Source organism: Arachis stenosperma, chromosome 10, assembly GCF_014773155.1.
Source record: "Arachis stenosperma cultivar V10309 chromosome 10, arast.V10309.gnm1.PFL2, whole genome shotgun sequence".
Taxonomy (NCBI): domain Eukaryota; kingdom Viridiplantae; phylum Streptophyta; class Magnoliopsida; order Fabales; family Fabaceae; genus Arachis; species Arachis stenosperma.
The window spans coordinates 38156917-38162590 of record NC_080386.1 but is presented as its reverse complement, the minus strand read 5'-3'; the positions used below and the strand labels follow the sequence as shown (position 1 = coordinate 38162590).

The following is a 5674-nucleotide window of genomic DNA, read 5'->3' as shown; positions in this document are numbered from 1 at the left end:
GATTCTAGCTTATACCACTGATGAGCGGATAATTTATACGCTTTTTGGCATTGTTTTTAGTATGTTTTTAGTATGTTTTAGTTAGTTTTTATTATATTTTTATTATTTTTTAGTTAAAATTTACTTTTCTGGACTTTACTATGAGTTTGTGTGTTTTTCTGTGATTTCAGGTATTTTCTGGCTGAAATTGAGGGACTTGAGCAAAAATCTGATTCAGAGGCTGAAAAGGACTGTAGATGCTGTTGGATTCTGACCTTCCTGCACTCGAAGTGGATTTTCTGAAGCTACAAAAGCCCAATTGGCGCGCTCTCAATTGCGTTGGAAAGTAGACATCCTAGGTTTTTCAGCAATATATAATAGTCTATACTTTGTCCGAGATTTGATGGCCTAAACAGGCGTTCTAAGTCAGCTCAAGAATTCTGGCGTTTAACACCGGAACTGGCACAAGAATGGGAGTTAAACGCCCAAACTGGCACAAAAGCTGGCGTTTAACTCCAAGAAAAGTCTCTACACATGAAAGCTTCAATGCGCAGCCCAAGCACACACCAAGTGGGCCCGGAAGTGGATTTTTATTAAAAGTGGATTTTTACTAGTTCTCTACAAATAGGACCTTTTGCTATTTTATTAAAAGTCTTTTGATCATGTTTTTATGATTGAACCCTCTTTGGGAGGCTGGCCATTCAGCCATGCCTAGACCTTGTTCTTATGTATTTTCAACGATGGAGTTTCTACACACCATAGATTAAGGTGTGGAGCTCTGCTGTACCTCGAGTATTAATGCAATTACTGTTATTCTTCTATTCAATTCAGCTTATTCTTGTTCTAAGATATTCATTTGCACCCAAGAACATGATGAATGTGATGATTATGTGACACTCATCATCATTCTCACTTATGAACGCGTGCCTGACAACCACTTCCGTTCTACAAGCAAACAAGGCTTGAATGTTTATCTCTTGGATTCCTTAATCAGAATCTTCATGGTATAAGCTAGAATTGATGGCGGCATTCAAGAGAATCCGGAAGGTCTAAACCTTGTATGTGGTATTCTGAGTAGGATTCAAGGGTTGAATGACTGTGACGAGCTTCAAACTCGCGATTGTGGGGCATTAGTGACAGACGCAAAAGAATCACTGGATTCTATTCCGACATGATCGAGAACCGACAACTGAATAGTCGTGCTGTGACAGAGCGCGTTGAACATTTTCACTGAGAGGACGGGACTGTAGCCATTGACAATGGTGATGCCCAACATACAGCTTGCCATGGAAAGGAGTAAGAAGGATTGGATGAAGACAGTAGGAAAGCAGAGAGACGGAAGGGACAAAGCATCTCCATACGCTTATCTGAAATTCTCACCAATGAATACATAAGTATCTCTATCTTTATTTTATGTTTTATTCATCTTTTAATTATCAATCCTCCATAACCATTTGAATCCGCCTGACTGAGATTTACAAGATGACCATAGCTTGCTTCATACCAACAATCTCCGTGGGATCGATCCTTACTCGCGTAAGGTTTATTACTTGGACGACCCAGTGCACTTGCTGGTTAGTTGTGCGAAGTTGTGATAAAGAGTTGAGATTGCAATTGAGCGTATCATATTAATGGCGCCATTGATGATCACAATTCCGGGAACCAAGTTTTTGGCGCCGCTACCGGGGATTGTTTGAGTTTGGACAACTGACGGTTCATCTTGTTTCTTAGATTAGGTATTTTTCAGAATTTTTAAGAATGAATTCTAGAGTTTCAAGGTGATATTTTCATCATCACCAAAGCTGATTGATTCTCATCAATTTAGCTCTTGAATGCAATGTCCTGCTGAAGCTTGGCTAGCCATGTTTAATTTCTTTAGACTAAAGCTTTAGACTAACATTGCATGATTCCTGGAATTCTCATTAAGAATTTTGATATCCTTATTTTCTTTTCCACTCAATTTTCGAAAAATCCAAAAAAAAATTATAAAATCTTAAAATCAAAAATATTTTTTATGTTTCTTGTTTGAGTCTAGTGTCTAATTTTAAGTTTGGTGTCAATTGCATGTTTCTATTCTTCTTGCATTTTTTCGAATTCAATCATGTGTCTTCATTGATCCTCAAGTTATTCTTGATGATTTTCTTGCTCTGATCTTTAAATTCTCTTGTCTTGAGTGTTTTGTTGTTTCTCATATGCATTCTCAATTTGTTAGTGTCAATAGTATACAAACTTCTAAGTTTGGTGTCTTGCATGCATTGTTTATTTGATCTTAGTTTCATTTTGATTATTCCTCATTATTAAAAATCTAAAAAAATTTTTAATTTGTGTCTTTTCAAGTCAATAATACAGAGAATTGAAGATTCAGAACATTCAGCAGAGGAATTACACAGAAAAAGATGGGCATTCAAAACGCCCAGTGAGGAAGGAAAACTGGCGTTTAAACGCCAGCCAGGGTGCCTGGCTGGGCGTTTAACGCCCAAAAAGGTAGAGTTTTGGGCGTTTAACGCCAGGATGGCACAAGAGGGAAGATTTTGTTTTTGATTCAGATTTTTTTAAGTTTCCATAATTTTTCTAAATCAAATCTTTTTCAAATCATATCTTTTCAATCATATATTTTCAAAATCAATTTCTTTCCACTTTTCAAAAATACTTGCTAACAATTAATGATTTGATTCAACATTTCAAGTATATTGCCTTTTCTGTTGAGAAAGATTTAATGTCTGAATCATATCTTTTAAATTTCTTGTTAGCCAAGTCATTAGTTTTAAAAATCAAATCTTTTTAAATTGTTTTTCAATCATATCTTTTCAATCATATCTTTTTTTTAAAACCATAACTTTTCAATCATATCTTTTTGATTTCTAATTTCAAAATCTTTTTCAAAAAATCACTTAATTTCTTTCCCAGTCTTAGTTTTCGAAAATCATCAATCAATTTTTCAAAATTTCTTCAAAATCTTTTAATTTATTTTCGAAAATTCTTCCCCTCTTCCCACATCCTTCTATTTAAAGGACTAACACTCCTCCTCAATGCACAATTCGAACACCGTCCCTCTTGATAAGTTCGAATTCTTCTACCTCCTCCTTCTATTCTTTTTTTCCTCTGACACCTCAAGGAATCTCTATCTTGTGACATAGAGGATTCCATACTTTCTTGTTCTCTTCTCTTTCATATGAGCAGGAGCAAAGACAAAAGCATTCTTGTTGAGGCTAACCCTGAACCTGAAAGGACCTTGAAGCGAAAGCTAAGAGAAGCTAAGGCACAACTCTCTGTAGAGGACCTAACAGAAATCTTCAAACAAGAAGAACCCATGGCAGCCGAAAACAACAACAATGCCAACAATGCAAGGAAGGTGCTGGGTGACTTTACTGCACCTACTCCCGACTTCTATGGGAGAAGCATCTCTATCCCTGCCATTGGAGCAAACAACTTTGAGCTTAAGCCTCAATTAGTTTCTCTAATGCAACAGAATTGCAAGTTCCATGGACTTCCATTGGAAGATCCTCATCAGTTTTTAGCTAAATTCTTGCAAATCTGTAACACTGTCAAGACTAATGGGGTTGACCTTGAGGTCTATAGACTTATGCTATTCTCTTTTGCTATAAGAGACAGAGCTAGGATATGGTTGGACTCACAACCTAAAGAAAGCCTGAACTCTTGGGAAAAGCTAGTCAATGCCTTCTTGGCAAAGTTCTTTCCACCTTAAAAATTGAGTAAGCTTAGAGTGGAAGTCCAAACCTTCAGACAGAAAGAAGGTGAATCCCTCTATGAAGCTTGGGAGAGATACAAACAATTAATCAGAAAGTGTCCTTCTGACATGCTTTCTGAATGGAGCATCATAGGTATCTTCTATGATGGTCTGGCTGAACTGTCCAAGATGTCATTGGACAGCTCTGCCGGAGGATCTCTTCATCTGAAGAAGACGCCTGCAGAAGCTCAAGAACTCATTGAAATGGTTGCAAATAACCAATTCATGTACACTTCTGAAAAGAATTCTGTGAATAATGGGACGAATCAGAAGAAAAGAGTTCTTGAGATTGATACTCTGAATGCCATATTAGCTCAGAACAAAATATTGACTCAGCAAGTCAATATGATTTCTCAAAGTCTGTCTGGAATGCAAGCTGCACCAGGCAGTACTAAGGACGCTTCATCTGAAGAAGAAGCTTATGGTCCTAAGAACCCATCAATGGAAGAGGTGAATTACATGGGAGAACCCTATGGAAACACCTATAATCCTTCATGGAGAAATCATCCAAATCTCTCATGGAAAGATCAATAGAGACCTCAAAAAGGTTTCAACAACAATAATGGTGGAAGAAACAGGTTTGGCAATGGCAAGCCTTTTCCATCATCTTCTCAGCAATAGACAGAGAATTCTAAGCAGAGCCACTCTGACTTAGCAACCACGGTCTACGATCTAATCAAAACCACTCAAAGTTTCATGACTGAAACAAGGTCCTCCATTAGAAACTTGGAGGCACAAGTGGGTCAGCTGAGTAAGAAAGTTACTGAACTCCCTCCTAGTACTCTTCCAAGCAATACAGAAGAGAGTCCAAAAGGAGAGTGCAAGGCCATCAACATGGCCGAATTTGGAGAGGAGAAAGAGGCAGTGAGCGCCAATGAGGAAGACCTCAATGGACGTCCACTGGCCTCCAATGAGTTCCCTAATGAGGAACCATTGGAATCTGAGACTCACACTGAGACCATAGAGATTCCATTGGATTTACTTCTGCCATTCATGAGCTCTGATGAGTATTCTTCCTCTGAAGAGGACAAAGATGTCACTGAAGAGTAAGTTGCTAAGTACCTTGGAGCAATCATGAAGCTAAATGACAAGTTATTTGGTAATGAGACTTGGGAGGATGAACCCCCTTTGCTCACCAAAGAACTGGATGACTTGACTAGGCAGAGATTACCTCAAAAGAGACAAGACCCTGGGAAGTTCTCAATACCTTGTACCATAGGCACCATGACCTTTGAGAAGGCTCTGTGTGACCTAGGGTCAAGCATAAACCTCATGTCTCTCTCTGTAATGGAGAAGCTAGGGATCTTTGAGATGCAAGCTGCAAGAATCTCACTAGAGATGGCAGACAATTCAAGAAAACAAGCTTATGGACTTGTAGAGGATGTTCTGGTAAAGGTTGAAGACCATTACATCCCTGCTGATTTCATAGTCCTAGAGACTGGGATGTGCATGGATGAATCCATCATCCTTGGCAGACCCTTCCTAGCCACAGCAAAGGCTGTGATTGATGTTGACAGAGGAGAATTGATCATTCAAGTGAATGAAGAATCCTTTGTGTTTAAGGCTCAAGGATACCCCTCTGTAACCATGGAGAGGAAGCATGAAAAGCTTCCCTCAAAATAGAGTTAAACAGAGCCCCCACAGTCAAACTCTAAGTTTGGTGTTGGGAGGCCACAACCAACTTCTAAGTTTGGTGTTGAACCCCCACATTCAAACTCTAAGTTTGGTGTTGGGAGGTTCCAACATTGCTCTGAGTATCTGTGAGGCTCCATGAGAGCCCACTGTCAAGCTACTGACATTAAAAAAGCACTTGTTGGGAGGTAACCCAATGTTATATTTATCTATTTTCCTTTGTTATTTTATGTTTTCTATAGGTTGATGATCATGGGAAGTCACAAAATCAATTGAAAAAGCAAAAACAGCATGAAAAACAGAAAGAAAAACAGC

At 38.5% G+C, this 5674-nt stretch overlaps 1 non-coding gene across 1 annotated transcript; it reads right to left on the bottom strand.

Moving 5' to 3' along the window:
- Positions 1–3694: 3694 nt before the first annotated feature.
- Positions 3695–3802, bottom strand: LOC130959634 (small nucleolar RNA R71). Its single transcript, XR_009078706.1, has one exon. It is a non-coding gene; the product is annotated as a small nucleolar RNA R71 (small nucleolar RNA).
- Between the last annotated feature and the right edge of the window lie 1872 nt (positions 3803–5674).